The following is a 20,183-nucleotide window of genomic DNA, read 5'->3' on the forward strand; positions in this document are numbered from 1 at the left end:
ACAGGAGCATCTCTCTTACTGTGAAAGGCTGAGGGCTGGGCCTGTTCAAATGAGAGGGGACCTCATCAATTTTTATCAGTATCTGAAGGGAGGGTGCCAAGAGGATGGAGCCAGGCTCTACTCAATAGTGCTGAACAATAGGACAAAGGACAACAGGCAGAAATTGATGAACATAAAGTTCCATCTGAACATGAGGAAGAACTTTACTGTGCAGGTGACTGAGCATGGCAACAGATTGGTTGTGGAGTCTCCCTCCCTAGAGATACTCAAAAGCTGTCTGGATGCAATCCTGTGCCATGTGTTCCAGGATGACCCTGCTTGAGCAGGGAGGTTGGAACAGACGATCCACTGCAGTCCCTTACAACCTGACCAGTTCTGGGACTCTGTGATATGTTAACTGAACACAGCTAACCAAGCTGACACACAATTGGGACAGCTGACATTAAACTGACATATTAGCAAGGGAAAGAAAAAGAATTCACTGTAGTTCAAAATAAGCAAAACCAGATGAATTATATGATTAAGGAATTAAAGACTGTAATTTCCTGTGGAATGAGCATTACTGTTACAGATAATCTAGAAACTGAGAACATGTTCCCAATACAGAGCCATATAAAAACGTTTTCATACTAGGCTTACAGGAGCTCAGGACCTCTGGACAATGAGCCAATATGATTTCGCAGAAGCCATTTACTGTTTACATTACACACTTATTTATACACTCTAAAACTACTGCTCTCACGATCATGAATCTTTTCATTGGTGCCCCTATCCTGTCCACATGCTCTGTATACATCCCTTGGGGCACAGGATTGGCTACAGTCCAGGTGTTCAACTGCCCTCTGTTATCTGGCTCTTGTGGTCCTGTTCTCTTGTTTTTCAGCCTCTTCTTTCTCATTTTTAGAATAGCTTGTGTCTCAGCAACCTTGAAAAATTCCAGAGGGTCTGATAATAAATTCTAAATACAGTTTGGCTGGAGCACATCATAGACCAAGCTGTTCAGATGCATTGCTACAATTCCCCCTTTTTATTCTTGCACCAGCCAAACCCTCTTTACTGTTTTTTCTACCAAGTGAGTCACCAGTTTTATGATGCATGGAATAATACAAAGTAATATAGTAACAACTAACAATAATAGCAAAGCTCCCTAGAGAGGTTCATGCAACACATTTCCTTCAAAATCCTCACACCTGTGCCCATGGGCTAACAGCAAAAATTCTATAGCAGCTCTGTTTTGTAGTGTGTTGTGTCTAATACTATCTGCCTCAGTGAGTATTGGATTTAAGATGGCTGAAGTTATGTTTAATTGCCTGACCATCCAGCACCCCAACCCATCATGAGAAGAAATCAATCTAAATCAGCCTGGCTCCACTCCATACCTAAATCAGTACTAGCCTGACCTAGAGAAGCACTCAGTATTCTGACTTCCAAAGCTGACCAGTGTGAAAAGACCAGCTCCAGCAAGAAGGCAAAACCATGAGCTCCCTTGGAATTTGGCCTAGTCCCCAATCTTTTGCACATGTTTAATTTTGTATCACCTCTGGTTATGCTACACCAGTGGTTAAATGGCTTTCATCATTCCATCCTGTGGGCTCAGCCAATCCTCTCCTGTTTTTTGTTTATCAAGCAGTCCTTTCCGCACCTGATGTGTCCTTTCAATAATAGATTGTCCTGTGGAGTTACCGGAATACCTGTGCTATGATTCACTCCCCAATGAGCTAAGAAGTCCTGGGTCTGTCAGGCTACACATCCTGGCTTATTATCCATTTTGATTTCCTAAGGTAAGTGGTGGCAAAAGAAGAGATGTTGCAAGCTTTTTCCCAAAACTCCAAGGATTAAAATCATCCTTACACTCTGGTCCATATTGATGAGTAAATGACCTTTTTCCTTTGTGTCTTATGTTAACAATTACTTTCATATCAGAAGTCAATAATGTAAGCTCTCTCAAGTTACAAGGACCACCCTTGATGTTTGATGGAATAACTACAGAAGTGTAATTACATCAAAAGGTCTGATTCCTATATATATACAGAGTGACGTGGAGAAACATCTTTCACCACTGATTGACTTTTTCCTGTGTAACTAAACACAGAACTCTACCTTTAAAGAGTCAAGAAGTTCTAATTCTTGGGGTTTGAGGGATGCTTCAGGAAGATAGGGAGTCTACCATTCCCATGTATTAACTGGAATTTAAAATTTCTACACATTTGTCCCAGCAAAAGCACCTTGCATCACCCCACCAATTTCTTCCGGTATTGGCCAAATATCTAATGGTAAACTGACTAAATGAGTTGAAAATGGATTTTCTGGAGTGGTAGCAGACAAGCATATGGTATTTAAATCTGCAGCATTAGCTAAACTCACCCAAATACTGGTTCTAGGCTGGCTAACTGGCAAAACTACACAACTAAAGCAAACAAGGCAAACAAAGCAAAATTCAAACTTAAAATTTGATTGAACTCCATATTTCTCTAAGGTTATCCTTTGACAAAAGGTTCTTTTCTCAAATTTCAATTTTCAAGCAAATTTTTCAGCTTTTATTTTCTTTCCAGTCTTGTTTAAACATCACTCGGTGATGAGACACAAAGATACTTTTTACACACTCAATTTTTGAAATTTGAACATCATCTGATTCTTCTACAAATCCCTTCTTTTTAACATGAATTGCACCACACTTTTGCCAAAAGAGCTCTACCATATTCCTGTTTTTTACGGTCTTCACATTGATATAAAGTCCAAGATTCACAGCTTTGCAAATGGAACAAAAATAATGTCCAGTGTCCTCCAGGGAAATGAAAACATGACTATTGTTTTGAGGTCCAAATAGTTGAGACTCCGGATGTGTGTCACTTAAGCAGGTGAAAGTCCATCAGCTGAAAATGTTGATCCTTAATATTACTAAATGTTCTTTCAGATCCTGCAACGGCGAATAACTGAAGAAAGGTCATAGAGACATGATAATATGATGATAACATAAAAGTTCTGTTGGTAAACTGTCTGTACAGTTTTCAGACATAACTGTGTCTTGGCAGTTCCACTTCTGGTCCTGTTTTGAGTACTAAGGCTGTATGGTGACTGTTTACCTGGTCTTATGTTTTCAGAGGCAGTTGGTGACTGGTCAGATGAACAGGTGACCACCTAGAACCTGTCAACAAAACATAGGCACATCTCCTCCACAAGTTACTGAATCATTTGGGGTTATCTGTGGTACACTTAATAGAGAATTCAGATTTTATAATATTTTCTAAATTTTTAGGTAAATATTTCATTATTCAAGAATGTTCTTAGGGCGTTGGTTCCTTTTGCTTTTAAAAATGAGATGTACCTCTTCTGTCATACACATGAAAAATATCAAAACAAAACTATACACATAATGAACAAAAACCCACAGCAGTCAGAAATCAGTCAGATAATAAACATTATTAATAACATATGTGATATAGAATTACTGTTAATCACTAAAACACTGTACGAGCATCTCAGAGTCTGCAAACAGCTGATAAAATCAATGAAGGATTGGACACCAGCTCTGGAAATGATTCTCCAAGTTCACTTGAAAATTGATCCAGCTGTCATACCAATTGGGTTCAATTGCAAATCAAAAGCAAACTCGAACATTGCTTCAGTACAGAAAACATCTGGATCTGTTGGCAAACGTCCCACCCAGGTAAAGTCAAGGCTTGGCCAGGGCCTGGCTTTAAACTGGAAAGATATCTCTGTTGGAAACCGAAAAACAGAAACTTCTACAGACGCTGAAGGGTTCACTTTGCAGCCCTAGAAAGAGTTGGATTAATGCAGTGATGAAGGCACACAGACATTGGGTAGAGAAATTATAAACTTATGTTCCTATAGTTATAAGTAAGAATATGCCTAGAGTAGGCAAGAAATTATATTAGGTAAAATAGTTTGAGGTTTAAACTGTAATAGTGGGACTTATAGAGTAGGTTAGAGATCTAGAAACTATAACAAGTGTGCATGAGTGTGTAACCTGTCAGTTTAGTGGCTAAGAGAGAGACACAGTGCAGCAAAATTAAGCAAAGGTGATGAGTTACTAAGTGAAAACAAGCTTTGTGTCCACTGCCTATTGAGTTAGAAAGTTATACATTGTTGTCCAAAGAAGAAACTCGTGACTTCTAGAGCTATGTCTGACTTGTTGCTTCTAAACCTCACGCCTTGAGACTGATATCTTATCTGGATACTTGAGCAATAAATCATCTCAAAGCATAGTAGTCCTATCCCTCGTTTTTAATCTCAACATCTCTTAACTCATTTTCAAAACAAGGTTCTTAATAATAGCAGCTATGAGATGCTTAAAGCACAGCAAACTGTTGAAGTGCATTTGTGTAAAGCAAACGACTAGAAGTTTTAGGAAACAGACCAATCAAACCATCTGGTTGGTTTAATCTGAAGTTTCTCTCGTGGTAGCTGACTTTCAGCAATGATACATTTTTCTGGAATTCTGGACGCACTGAAAAACAATAAAGCTACACTAAATTAGGCAAAAGTAAGCCTTCTTAAACAAGGGAAGGAGTTAAAGAGGAAGAAATCCCTGTACAGGAACAGCTGTATAACATGTCTAAGGAGATGCATATGCAGTTAGAAAACAAAAAGATCTCAAATGACGTGTGTCCCAAAAGGCAACCACACAAAGAGATGTTAGAATATATGAGAAGCCAGCTAGAAATACAACAACACCCTATAAATAATGCTCATCATAAAAAATCCATAAATTCACATTAACCAATGAATATGTCAGCAGTAAGTGTCTGAGAAAGACAGTATTTTCAAAACATTTGTCTCAATGACAAAAAATGAAACAAGGTAAAAAACTTCTAAACTTCCTAGTATTAGTAACAGTCACTGTTCTTCCGTGTTACCTATCGAAAACAAAAATGGCACATTGCAACAAGCAATAGAACCCCTGATGAAATCAAGGGTGCAACAGACTGCATTCCCCTCCATCCACAAGCAGGTGTTTGATTATCAGTGTTCCATCACAGCTGTTTCAGTTGTAGTCATCCTCATCTCTCTAGGAAAATAAGTATACTTTGCAGTCTAGATAAGTGCCTTCAACAAAATGTGAGAGAAATTAGATTAAACAATATTCAAACCTGGTAGAAATTAATTTTGACAGAAGGAAATTGTTGTTCTGCACTAAAGTGGTTTCTTCCTGTTGTTCCCCACCCGGGTTTGTGGTCTGCTGGATCCTTCCCCTTGCCCCTTCCCTTCGGTTTCACCCCATTAACTGTAGACTTCTTTTCCCCCAGTTTAAAACTCCCTGTGATTCCTCCCTCAGTCTCCTTTTTCCCTGGAGTGGTCCCAAGAATAAACTGTGCGATTGTGGTCCTGGAAGAAAGAGCCTCCTTTGTCTTTTACCTTTGTCCATTGTTGGACCCTCCTCCCCGCCGGTGGACTGGAAGCTAGCTGGGTGATTCCCGGGGCTGGGAGTAGAGAATTACAACAGGAAATAACAAAACTTAACCTCAAAAGAATACCAAAGTGATAAAACCTAACTTAAAAACACTCAGACCTAAATACAGTGAAATTTAGCTTTACTTAATCTTACCAACACTTAATTTGTATCAAATGAAAACATAACTCATTCTGACTCTATTATCACAAAAGGCAACTGAGAATTTAGTATATAGCAGTTGAACATAACATAGTAGCAATATGGATTTACTATAGAGGTTATAAAGATGGGACAAGTATATTATGATTTTATGTAATTTGGCCTTGAGAATAACTCATAACTGCAGATATTATTGAAAATACTCATTCGTAGTAGGAATTTTCCTGGTACAGGCTTAAGTTTGTTAGGACTTTTGAAGTGAAATTTTAGTAGAGAAAAACTGTAACAACACAGGGTTTGGCAAATTGCCATTTGGCTTTTGAGGCACTTTGCAGAAATACCAAGTTCAATTTTTAATAAAAATCCGAAGTCCAAATAGGTATATATGCTGTCACGTGTGTTTTTACAGCAAAAAGATTTAAAAAGAAATTACCTTTTTAAAGTTGTGGAAAAAACAAAAAAATGGGTAATATATGGTTAACTTAAGTTTGTCTTCTTGTACAGTGAAGTTTTCCTCGCTAATTATTTTTTAAACCATTAATATCTTCTGTAGATAACATTAATGAGAAGATCGTTTTATCACTAGCTGTAAATCGCTATTTTGGCATTAAGTTTTAAAACTAATTATTGCAAGGTAGCTTTTTCATTCTGCTTGTATTTACTCTAAACATTTCTAAAGAGGGGTTTTTTTTAAATTTTCTAAGGGGTCACAGTATTTTCTCAAAACTGTAAACCCACAAAACCGCAAGAACTCATAATTCCTTAAAAACACAAGATTAACTCTAAAAAGATATATAAAGACATTCTAAGAAAACAATGAATCATGACTTTTGAACAAACTGGGTACTTTGTCAACTTTTATATAAGTTTTGTCAGCATTTCTGTTAAAGAAGGTAGATCTTGCCATATTATATTCATATAGAAAACTTTAAATCTCTCCAGTAACTCCTGTTAAAAATCAGTCTTCGAAAACCGCAAGGTTAACTTTAACAAACATATTTCAGTGTATCTTTTAGACATTCCGGTAAGGGGCGGAGCTGTTCGGCTGCTCTCCGGCGGGCGCGGGGGGAGCCGAGCCGTGCAGGGCTCGGGAGGAGGCGAGAGAGCCCGGGGCACCAATACAGTTCTGTGGCTTTTTCATCCAGCGAACACCAACAGCCTGACTTTTGTAGCTGTGTCGACATTTTGCTTTCTGTCGGATCGAGAGCAGTCCTTCTCCTCATTCTACGTTGGGGCATTGGCAAGGCTATAAACTGTTCTTCTGCTATGTCAAAATCTCCTCCCTTTAAACCTTTCTGTCCCACTTCAACACAATGAATTAATTCCGGAAAATTCCCTTGATTTAAAATTTGATGGGTCTCTTCCTGGATCCGGTGACCCTTCATTTTGCAAATCTGTCCCTTCTCCTGGGTTAAAACGTTTTCCTCGCCGTTTTCCCCCCTCCTTGCCACAATAAAAGCGGCCAGAGGAGGCGCTGTAGGCGGAGGTCACAAGTCTCGGTGGTTACAAAATTACGTCAGTGGCAAGGTACGGAAGTGATCGCACATGCGCAGTGAAGGATGACAGGCAAAGCAGGTCTCTGCTCGGCGGTGGCAACTGAGCACGCGCAGTAGCGCTGCGGGGCAGCTGCGCGCTGTCCCGCCTGCGCTCGAGGGGGGCGCGTTCCTGCGCCGGCCCGGGCCGCTTGTGGCAGCCTGCGGCCGGGCCTCCGCCTTTGCGTGCCACAGGACCCTCTTCAAAGGGTCTGGGTCTACTTCATGTCACGGCGCTGTCATCACACCGCTAGGGTCACCAACATGCGGGAGCTCAGGACCTCTGACCAGCGAACCAATATGATTTCACAGAAGCCATTTGCATTATGCACTTATTTGTACATTTTAAAACTACTGCTCACACAATCATGCATCTTTTCATTGGAGCCCCTATCCTGTTAACACGTTCCGCACACATCCCTTGTGGTACAGGATTGGTTACAGTCCAGTTGTTCAGCTGCCCTCTGTTATCTGGCTCCTGTGGTCCTGTTCTCTTGTTTTTCAGCCTCTTCTTTCTTATTTTTAGAATAGCTTATGTCTCAGCAACCTTGAGAAATTCCGGAGGATCTGATAATAAACTCTGCATACGGTTTGGCTGGTCCACATCATGGCCCAAGCTGTTCAGATACATTGCTACAATGGCTGGTGTTCAATTTGCACTTTAAGAGTTATTTAAAAATACTGGTGTGAACTGCTCCCAGTGAAAGCTGTGAATAGCTGAATAAAACCATGAAACATCTTTCCAAGGCTAGTCAGGAGCAGTCTGGTTTCAGAAGCTGTGAGACAAAATCAGATCCAGTGTGGCTTGCCTGCCTGAAAATCCACTTAATGTGGACATCTAAATAGGGATGTAGGTTCTGCATATAGATTTCTTCATTAAGAATTTGAGAGTGAAATTCCGTTATCCTCCTCTCAGTAAATTTTTTCACTGAAGACCTGGAGTGTATCAAATGTTTACGTGTCATGTAAGAAATCCATCCAGCCATCACTGTGACTGGTGAAAGCTATTACTCAGTTCTGAATAATAATTTTTATTTTTTATTTTTTATCCTGGTCATTAGAGGAATAATTTCGAAATGAGAATGCAAAAAGTGACACTTGACTTCCACAGACACAGCACAGAGGATGCCTGACATAGTTTCAGAAGATGTTTGAACATTGCACATTTAAAATGTAGCCAGTATGAATTTTATGGTACAGTTAATAGAAAGGTAAAGTATTGCTCAAGATCAAAACTAGATTATAACTCTTGTGTGCTCCTTTCAGTATAAAGTAATGAACTCAATTCTCTTTTTCACTGTGGTGTAAAGACAGAGTAACCCAACAAAATTAAACCCAAAATGTTAGGCAAATTGATACAATGTTAGTCATATGGTCATTGAAATCAAAAGGGTTAAGAGGCTGTGGACAACATGTCCTTCACCAGGCAATAGGTGCTGGCATAATCTTTATGCTTTTTACCTGGAACAGGCTTCAGTTCTGCCACACCTGCCAAAAAAGCCTTTATTTTATTCTCAGCTCATTACTATGCATAGTTTGCATATACTATGCAAACAAGTTGGATTGCTAGTCTAGATTTATAAATGCAGTGAGGTATAACACAGTGAAGTCTAGCTTGTTTGACTTAGAGAGGAGATATGTAAATTGCCAGTCATCTTCAATAATTTAGTCTGATATGACAGTGTAATGAAAGCTGAATAAACTGCCAAAAGCTGTGGTCTTGCCTTCTGCACTTTCTTTCTTGAATTGGGATTTTGCTGGAAATTATTTTGTGGACTTCCCTGTCTGATGGGAGAAGGAAATAACATGGTTATTATTAATACTCCATTAACAAGCACGTGGTGTTAGTTTAAAAGGAAAAAAAGCAATTTCCCTGAGAGGAGCAAACAAGTTTAAAAGCTCCTGCCCCACTTTGCAGTAGAATAAACGTGACAAGGCACAAAAGACTGAAACATTAGCAGGATGATCATCATCAGGCTATTAATCATTTTCCATTTTATTGCTGAGGGTTTTATACAATGCAACACAATTCATTACATCTTTCCTGATACATCTAAAGCTGAATCCTGAAATGCTTTTTGCTGTTAAATAATACAACATAGTAGACACTATAAATTACAGGAAATGGTGGTGTGAAGGATGTTGGATGGTGAATAATTTACAAAGATTAGAACAGAGCAGAGGGAGGAACCAGTGGTGGAGCAAAAAATCGAAGTGGAAAAGAAGTTTTCACAGGAGATCTGAAGAATTAATGGAAGAGGAAGACCTAGGAAGTTTCTGTGCCAGAAATATTCTCATACTGGAAGACATGCTGAAACTGTTAATTTGTGATTGAGGTAGAAGGGGTCTAATAAGTAGTGCAGATGAGTCCAGGAAATTCTGAAAAAAGATCTTTGGAAAAAAACCTTAGCAGGAGTGGGGGATTCACGTCTCCAGGTATCTTCAGGGAGGGCCAGAGATGAAAACGCTATTTTTTTCCAGTCCTTGAAAGGGATGCATTTTCATCTGGTTCTGGAGTAGTTTCCAAGCAGCCCAGTCTTATCACCATCCCCCCCCCCCCCCCCCCCCCCCCCCCCCAGTCCTGTCTGGGAGTTTCACAGCCATATTATATATCCTGAGGAACAGGGTTATACCATGGATAAGATAATCCTACCCTGAGCTCCAGAGCTGGTGCGACAATAAAGAACTGGTGCACTTCTGGTGAGTAATACTGCATTAGAGGCTGGTAAAATGCTGGTTTCTGGAATGTGGAGCAAGGGACTGCCATGATATGTTTACTACCACCACCAGAGGAGCAATTTGGGATGACACTGTAAAGTGTAACCAGTAATAAATTATTAATTAATGGCTTTTAAATGGTCTGAGTTCAGTACATGGTGGTGAGGCTGTGAATGGAGAAATTATTAAAAACTTCATGTGTTCTTGGTCATAGAACTGATAAATACTGTGAAGTGCTCTTCGATTGCTGAGTGTCTGGCAGTTCACTTGCACACCACATTCCTATTTCTAGTTGCCAATAAATGATGGCTATGCCTCTGTTTGTCAGGCTCCCTGTAAGAACTCAGCTGCCATTTAGCACTTGTGGGCACACTGGGAAGGTATGTATTCCTGTGTGTTTGGAGGCTAATTTAAATGCCTGTGACATAGCCTCAGATCTACTCACCCCTCCCTCTCTTCTCTAGCCTCCTAGACCCAGCTTTTACAGTGTCAGTCGAGATAGCACTGTCTTCAACAGATCAGAGACACATTTTTGATAGTTGCTTCATTGCAAAAATTCAGGAAATGATGTAATCACCCACCTGCACAGAGTACTTTCATAGCTAAGAATGAAATATATATTGTCATTAATTTCTGTTTTGGGGAGCTTTGCAGACCTGAAGAACGTGATTTTTTTATGTAGAGCATTAAATCCTGTTTTCCTATAAAGTAAAAGGGAAGACAGAGTATAGATAGCTGTGTTTGCCTCCCCCGCCCCGTTCCTTCCACTGGCACTGCTGTTGTGGTTTTGCACCAACAGAAAATTTTTTCACTACAATGGTGGTAGAGGCACAGATTAGCTGCTGAGGCCATCATTTCCAGGCACAGAGGGATAGTGAAACACCTTTTAATACTAGTATTTGAAATTCACTGTGTATGCTAAAGAAAAGGTGAGATAATAGTGAAGAAATTGCTGCTGCAAGCTGATGCCAGCTGGATTCATCAAAGGATGTGAATGGTGAAGCCATTGCTTGATTGCAATTCAGGACCTGCACTCCCTCTGGCTTGTTCTAGGCTGATTGTCTCCAGCAGTCCTGCTGGAGGAGGACAACACACACAAACAGGCAGAGGAGGGAACTGAATCCCTCTTCCAAGACAATAAAAAAAAACACTTGACCCATCAGATGCTGAGGTGTTCTGGGAGAGAGCCCTTGCCTCTCTGGTGCAAGTTGTTTGCTTCTTGGTTAAACAGTCCCTGTCCCAGAATGGCTCCACAGGCCATGTACTCTTAGGAAGAAAGGCATTTTCCAGTCACTGCTCAGAAAGGGAATTATGAAATAAAGCTAAAGCCTAAGAGAATTCAAGACAGTTCAGGCTGATGAACTGCAAAATCAGAGGTGTGCCTCAACGCAGGCTGTAAATAAGTGTGAGCTCTTCCAAGAGTGTGAAGGAAGCCTCAGAGCTGCTTGTACTCAATTGCTCTTGTGATACAATCCTGAGCCAGCCATCTGTATTGGTATTCCCTACAGGATAGCAGGCATTTTGTTTGGTCTTTGAAGCCCCTCCAGCACCAGGGAGCATGATCCCTCTGTGAGGGCTTTCTTCTAAGTATGAGCAGTGCTACAAGTTTGGCACTGCTTCATTGCTTTACCAATGTATTTTCTTCTTATTTTGACATCTGGGGTGAGAAAGTTTTTCACCAGAACCTAGATTCAGTCCATATATTTCTGTTTGCTCTGAAGAGCTGATAGTTTCCAAGATTTCTGTGCAAAGAGAAAAACCTTTACAACAGTAAATCCTAGGATAAAAGTAGGCATAGACACACGGAGAGCAGCAGCAGCAAGGAAGGGGCTATGAGCAGTTGCTTGTGGCATTGAGTGAATGTTGTGACCACTTTCTGCTGGAGGTACTTGTGTCCAGCTGAGATGTAGCACCATGTTCCAGCAGGGTCCCTGCTGTTGAGGACAAGTCAAATAAGTATTGTATATCACACAGGAAACCATCCTTGTAGGATTCCAGCTTAGAGATGGAAGCCATTTCTTACTCCTTTATGTAAGTGTATCCTTCACGTAATGCAGATTATTTGCTCCTCAGGTGAATGTCACTGCACACACTGAAGCACAGGGAGGTTTAAGAAACCTCAGAAAAGACAACTGAACTTCTTATCCTACCTGTGTACATGTGCTGCTGGGGGGAGTCAGGTCTCATAGCCTCTTGTCTGTACATCTATACCTGGAATATGTTTTTAGAAACAAATGGAAATCACCCATTATAGTTAGGGCTCCCTAACATGGCAAGTAATACATGAGTGGAACTTTGTTCTCCTGGAGTGCAGGTTCAGATAAAACAGCTGTGTGTGTGTTGGAATCTCAGGCATCTACATACAGGTGCAGAGTTGCTTACTGTGTGGCCTTTTAAGATCTGTTAGGAGAAAATAAAAGTTTGGGTGAAAGAAAAGACTAATAACTTTATCCCAAAGTACCCATTCCCAAGGTATATTGAAAAACCAGAAGACTACTAAAATCAATTAAATCACCATCTAACTGCAGATCTGTCCCAAGGAGCCTGCAGCAGCAGGCTAATCCCATTTAGCCATGGCTGTGGTGGGTCTCCGTCCTTGCTGCCCAAAAAGCAGAGGGCCAAGAAGGTCATGGAGAGGATACAGAACTACCTCAAACAAGATTTCAGAGACTTGTGAAGTGAGAGCCGGAGGAGTTATACAGTCTTTTGCTGTCGGGCAAAGAATGAATTTTGTCTGTGACAAGAAAAGGTGAACTTTAAGGCAGTTTGCCTTGATGTTACCATTTGCATTCTGGAAAATAGTATTGAAGCAGTTAGTTGGCTCGGCCCAGGGCTTTGGGCTGTTGGTTATTTTTTGCAGCTCTTGGAAACATACCTATATGACCAAGACATGGGTGTGTTACTTGCACAGGTATTTGTAAGATATTTCAAGCATGTGGTTCTGGAGCCTGGGGTTCTGCAGGTTTGGACCCTCTTCATCAATCTTCTATAATAGCATAAGAAAAACTTGGTTCTCTTATTAAAAAAAAGAAACAAAACTTTTTTTTTTTTTTTGTTTCTTTGAGCTACAATAATATTTGAAAATAAGATTAAAATCCATGAAAATGCTGAAGATAATATTAAAACCAAGACACTGCAAACCACTTCATCATGAACAGAATTTAAAAATGTTTGCAGAGGGTCTTTGATGTTGGTTTATTTTTATTCAAAGTAGGCTGCAGCTGCAGGTTACACAGACAGTGACGTGCTGGAGGAGGCTTCGGGAACTTGAAAATTTGGTATCAAGTTTTGATCTTGCTGCACTAAAGCTATATGTCCTTGAAAGAATGGCTTCTATCCTGAATTCTGGCCTTCTCCCATGGTGATATGAGCCTTTCTTTGAAAAGAGCCTTGCAATTCTTATATAAAGAATAACATGAAGAAAAGGAGAAGCAAAAATATTATCTATGTGTGTGCATTGCTTACAAGAGGTGAGAGAAATATTTGAATATATTAGATGGTGGATGAAAGTCAGATCCAAGTTTTGAGAAAATAAATCTTCATAGAGTGCTCTTTTGCACCGCCAAATCCTCCTCCTCTCCTAAGGGTTTGGTCTGAAACCAGACCAAAATTACCAGACAACTCCAAAGGAGTATGCTGGAAAGAGGAGGTGCCCAGGATACCACCATTGCTGCTCTGTGCATATGCTGATTTCCCCAAAAGCATGGCCTGAGCTGCTCTCTCTTCATCTTTTTCAGAGGGAGAATGACTCAATTATTTTCATGCCAGACATGCATGGTCATGCACGCTTCAGCCCTCACACTGCAAAGCTCTCATTCCTCTCTATTTGAGTCTACAATCTCATTAGAATTCCTGCAGGAAACGTGCAGTTCCTCAAGGCCCAAAAATATGCAGAAATGCCGAAATTCCTCCAGTCCTCAACATACGGTTTATTCTCATCCCCTTGTCCATGACCTTCCATTCATTTTCAGCTTAGTTGCAGCTCTACCTTTTTCTCTTCCCCTCTAATCTTCTGGGGTAATGCTTTTTCTCCAAAATCCCTGTAATTCCCATCTGGATTCTGGTTTATGGGAGCAGGGCACTTGTCTAGAGGTCAGACCTTGGTCACTGAGGTTTTGTTCTTAATCTACCTATGCATGAAGTGCTGAAAGACTGGGAAAGTTTCTTCAAGAGGCTAGAGCAGGAATTCCAGGAGCACAGGGAAAACACATTTCTTTCATGCTCTCCTGATACTGTGACCACAAAGAGCATTCATTGGCTGCAGTTGCTTTGACTGGGAAGTCACATCTTCTTACTGATGATGTCCTTGGCTTTCTTACCTTCTAGTTCAACAAGGCTCCAGCAGGGGAAAATGCCTCTGGCCTGAGCACAGGTATCAGCTTGACTTGTTTTTGTTTCTAGGAGCTCCTTCCTTTCTGCAAGCTTAATGCTGTTCCTCCTTTGTAGCTGGTTGCACTGTGTGAAAGCACATTTGTGTTGTAAGATGTTATCACACAGAGAGCTAATGGGATAAGTTAGAGAAGCACTCAGAAACAAGGGTATGAGAATTCCTAGTTTCCGGAAACAATTGCCTTTATTGCTGCTACTGAGAGGACTGCCGTGCTTCCCTACAGAGCCTGTCCAAGCCTGTTGCCTGCCATTGTATATGATACTCTGCTTTGGGAAGGCTGCAAACAATTTTTTATTACCAGTGGCCATTGAGTATGCTGGATAACTCAGGAAACACAAAGACTAGGAAGCTGATGAAATACCTCTTCTGTCCATCTGCCTTCCTGGTTAGGGATGACATATGCAATAGGTTACACCTCTCCCTGCCGTGGTGGGGTAGGTGATTTCTCGTGCCCATGATCAGCAGAGCTGCTAAGCTGCATGCTGGAAGAACAAACTCAGACACGTCCTTGCTAAACGAGGAGCCGAAGAAGGATTCTCTGCTGGGATCTGGTCCATGCTCTCCTGGGCTTCCAAGAGGTTTGATAGCTCATGTAATAATTACCCTGGTACTCATTCTTGTAGACCAAATTAATTCAGACAAATGGTTCCAAATCAGCAGCCCCAGAAAAAAGAAGGCCTTTCAGCAATGTGCTCTTGTTCTTTATTGTTTATCCTACATTAATGAGCTGGTGAGGTCAGGGCCTCCCCCAGCTGAATGCAATCTCTTTCTATCAGATAGTTAGTGAGAGACAGCCTTGACTGGTTGAAATTATTCTCCTAAAAAGGAATATGAGGAAAAAGAGAAGTCTTGAGATACTCCCTTACAGAAGCAGATCAGAACATGCTGAATTGTTCCCCTGAACTCTCAGGAAAAGTTGGGGATATGTCAGTAGGTGAATAAAGATCTTCTGATCTGAGGACTAATGTAGCACTCTCTTTTGTATCAGTAGTTCTGTGTCTTGTTGTCTGTTGTCTTTTGCAACATGTTAATGAAGCCAGAAGACAATCCGGATGTGATGACTTCCTATAGTCATTGTGAAGAGCCCCACAACTACATTGATGGAGCTCTTTGTGGTGCCAGCCCTTATGCAGCACCACTGGAGCTCAATTCAGTAATTGGAACATTCAGGACACTTTAAAGTATTTTTCATACTGATTTGTCAAAAACTAAATTCCATGTGGAGCTAGTTATCCTTTTGAAAAATAGCCTTGTTTCTTACATTTTAAAAATTTTATGGTTTTGTTGGGTTTTTTTTATTTGAAAAAGGATGATGTAGCTGTAGGAAGTTTCTTTTGTTGTTTTTCATCTCATTTCACTATTTTTAAAGAAAAAAATTCTTTTGACACTGAATGTGATATACATTCAATACACATCCTATAAATCACCAGATGGATATCATCTAGTAATGATGTCACCATTGTTTTTATCAAAGTTAGGTATCACTTAGAATTTCACAGGGTAGGTGTTTAGGTACATTTTACTGCTGAGAGGAATGCAAATATTAAAGATGAGACTAATTTTCTCTTTTCAGCCATGGTTCTTCAGTTGTCCTCATCACCTACTTAGTGTTTCCTTCTGTAGCAGTCAAGCCAATTACAGATCTAGAACCTGAGAATTCAGCTGTCACTTCCCCATTTCTCCACAATTTTCCCCGAATCCTGACACTCCAGCCTGGAGTTCCATCAAAAGTAAAGCTTCATTTAATGTTGTTTAGAAGAGTAAATAATTAAAGAAACAAGCAAATTTATCAACTACAAAAATTCATGCCTACTTTCTCACACATGTGCTTGAGGTTTAAAAGTACATTTCCTTATAAACCTTAGCTAGCAGAATGAATATTGTATGGCAGGAGCTTGCTCCACTTGATGGGGAGAGATTCTTGCTTTCTTCTCTGTATTCCTTCCAGTACTTATGAATTTCCTGGAATTTTTTCACAGATGTACCTTTTTCTTATATCCTCCCCTTTTCTCCTCTGTAGAGTTTAGTATTATTAGAATCTATATCTTGATGTTTCCTTTATCAGGTTTATATAACACAATTGTAAGTGAAACATTCAATAGGTAGGAAATGAGAACCTGAGTATTTCCACTGTATTTCTTTACAACATATTATATTAGCTGATGTAGGTGATGGGCTCCAAGAAGGGACTGGAAGGCTGGGTATAGCTCATGGTTCTGTGGCTGGGTGGTTTCAGCAATTTTCCTTGTCTTAGTTCACTCACCAGGAAATGCAGACTATAACACCCCTCATGACTATTGAGCACTTTAGTATCCAGTGATGAAAAAGTCTGTATAAGACTGTCGTGTAACCAAGGAGGAAGCAAGGTTAGAGTGAAAGAGAGAAGTCACACTAGATTTCAGAGGAGATGAAGCAGTTTAATCCAACTCTTCCTCAGGTTCAGTATGTTTCAAGGGAAATAAACGATCTGACACCACACAGACTGCTTGCATAAAAATAATACAAAAAAACTTTCCACTGCAATACCCTTCTTTGGATCATGTACACTGATATAATAGTTAAAAAAAATAATTTTTCATTGCTTATGATGGCAGCTTGCATTGCTCTTGTACTTGTCCTGGTTAGATACTCACATCAGAGCACATATATTTTCAAGGATTGCCTTGCCTTGATTTGTACTCATCTATTTCTTTCCTTCAAATCCAGTACCACTGAGGGGAAAAAGAGAGTCTGTGAATGCAGCTACTGAAGCTGAATAAAACTTCTGAGGTGTGGGCTCAGAAGAGACAGACACAAGGCACTGTGGTTTGTACCAATAAGAGAAGAGATATTTCTACTCAAATGGACTTCTTGTCCTTGACTTCTTTCAGGGAAGATGTACATGTGAAATGTCATTATTCCTTTCACCAGTTTAAAACCCAATAAATTTGGAATAATAACAATGAATCTATTTATTAAAATCCCTTGTGGAAAATCTAGTAATCATCACGCTTCTCTGATGCTTGACCACACAGAGAGTGTTCTGATGTTTGAATCAATTAATAATGCTGAATGTGAAAGACTAGGAAAGAAAAAAGGCTTTTGTGTGCTTCATAATATATTTGCTCCTTCATTCATTCATTTCAATTGCATTTGCAGATGGGAGACTTGAAGTGTAAAAAAAGTTGCTTTTGACCCATAGCCTGGGATTTGCACAAAATTTGCAGAAGGAAATGCTTTTGCCCTTCCTTGCATCCATTGTGCCCAAAGTGCTCCTCACAGGGAAGAGACAACTGAGGGGATGATCTGGGATGAAAGGGAAAAGGACAGTGGGACCCTGCTTTGTATCTTGGCTCAGGCCCTTCTCATGGGAATGGGACACTCACAGGCTGCTGTGCACTTGTAGTCTTGGGAGGACCATACGAAGTACATCACCTCTGCCTGTAGCAATGCATCTGAACAGCTTGGGCCATGATGTGCTCCAGCCAAACCATATTTAGAATTTATTATCAGACCCTCTGGAATTTCTCAAGGTTGCTGAGACATAAGCTATTTTAAAAATAAGAAATAAGAGGCTGAAAAACAAGAGAACAGGACCACAAGAGCCAGATAACAGAGGGCAGTTGAACACTTGACTGTAACCCATCCTGTTCACAAGGGATGTGTGCAGGATAGGGGCACCAATGAAAAGACTCATGATCATGTGAACAGTAGTTTTAGAATGTACAAATAAGTGCATAATGTAAATGGCTTCTGTGAAATCACATTGGTTCGCTGGTCAGAGGCCCCAAGTTCCTGCATCTGCTCCTTTCTTTCCCAGCCTGAACCAAGCTGGAGGGGCTTTGCAGTGTTGTCTGACAGGTCTCTGTCCATCTCCAGGATTGGGAAGTGCTCCTCTCCAGAGACTATTGTCTTCACATGCTGCACTTGTCAGCCCCCATTGTTTGCTGGCAGGGAGACTCTGGCAGCAATTAGAGGAAAGGTCATCAAAGAACATGCAGCATGGCTAGACAAAACTAGCCAGGCAGCCAAGAAAAGTGAGATTCCCTGATGTTATTTCTTGTGATGTTATCACTCCTACATCAGATTCCAGGGAATTGTAGTTTTCAGAATCAAGACAAAATGGTCAACTCCCCTGTGCCGGCTTCAACATGCTTTTTCACTTTTCTCTGCATCAGTTACCAAGCACAGTGCCTTCACAATCAGTCACTGTGGAATCAGGGGGACTTTAACTCATCAGAGAACCACACAAGCAAGCTGGTGAGTTCTGCTGACAGCTGCCTGCATTACCTCATCACCACATCCCTCATCTGTTCCCTGCTCGTACCCATCTGGCGCTTGTCTACCTGCAGAAAATTTGGTGGGTTTTAGAGATTCCTTGGTTGCTTGGACCCTCACCTCTGCTATATCAGACTTCTGTCCAATGGTTTAAATAAATTTAGGTGTTTTGCTTTATTCCTCACTCAGTCCTTATACACAGGCCTCCGAGTAGAGGCATGTTCTTCTATAAATGTATCAATTTGGAGGACGAAGATATTGCCCTCCTTTAGCCTTTCTGTTGCTAAATTTTCTGCTAATTGATAAGTGTGCTTCTGAGGGAACCACTAAACATGCTGAGTATCCGAGACACTAGGTGACATTAGGAGTTGATGAAACTGTTTTTCTGATGGTTTGAGATGTCCCTGAAAACTTATGTTCTTTTGTCTCTATGTGTAGAAAGTCCAAAGGCAGGTTCGCTTACATGGGAAAGCTTATGAAAGAAAGACAAAGAACTTACCATTTGTTCCTTATGGCTTCATTTGGCACCTTCTTTCCTTTCTGTTTGCAGCAGAAAAGGCCACACAATCTTATTGGGAGAGTCACTGCCCTTCACTTCTATTAAGACATTAAACAAATAATTAGGTTGTCTACTGAAAATGCAGAGAGACAAATAAATGAGTTATGAAGTAGTTGGCATAGTAACTTGTATTGCCTGGAATGAAGTAATTTTTCCAAATAGTCACTGAGAGATTGTCTCCTTCTCTTTTTCTGGTCTTCAAATACAAATCTCAAAAGCTCAGACCAGTCCGGGGGTTTTATCAGTGTCTGCTGGCAGGCAGAGTAAGAGTAGAAGGTCTGAGCTAGTCTGCACCAGGTGAGGGAGTATGGCACAGAGAGCCAGCTCTGGCCATGGCTGCCTGGAAATGTTCTGCCAGTGTTGGATGAGGGCTGCAGAACACACACCTCAGCCAAAATGTTGTACAGATACTGTGTTTGGATACAAACTGCACCAAGTCCTAGAGCACTGGTGCTGGCTGCCTGCAGCCAGACAGGGCTTCTCATGACTTCTTTTTTAGCTCCCATGTCATACAAATATCCCATTAAACACCACAACTGTCCCCATTTATCAAGCTGTGACTCAGTTTCCATTCATGTCCCACTTCTTCTACCAGGACCCTATAAAGAAACAGGCATAAAAATCTGCTACCTTGATGTAAATTACAGTGTCTCATATTTTATGACATACTACACAAGAGGATTCATATCACCCAGACCATTTAATCTTGGGGCCAAAAGCTTTTTGCTTAGCTTCTAGAATAGGTCCAAATCCCATAGCTGTTTCCACGTTGTTGAAGCTCTATGCCTATAAACAGCATTTGTGGGTTTTTTTACCTAACAATAGATGGTGCTCTTTGTATAATTATCTGTCTCCACAGTCCCTGCATATACCTATTTTTTAATTTAGAGCAAACATAAGAGATTATCATTGGGTTTGGGCACAACAAGATCCCAAGCAGCAAAGGTAATAAATAAACATCTGCAAACAAACCTGTAGCACAGATAAACTCTCTGTTATGGCTGATCTGCCACAAGGACTCAGAATAGATCCTCAAACTTAAGTGCTCAGGTGATGAGGGGCATTTAAATAGGCAGATAAATAGATGGAACAAGTTACAAAAATAATAAGCAATGATCAAAATCTCTTCCCTAGCTTGCACAAAACAAAACTCCT

The sequence above is a fragment of the Cyanistes caeruleus genome, chromosome 2, assembly GCF_971803275.1.
Source record: "Cyanistes caeruleus chromosome 2, bCyaCae1.hap1.1, whole genome shotgun sequence".
NCBI lineage: Eukaryota > Metazoa > Chordata > Aves > Passeriformes > Paridae > Cyanistes > Cyanistes caeruleus.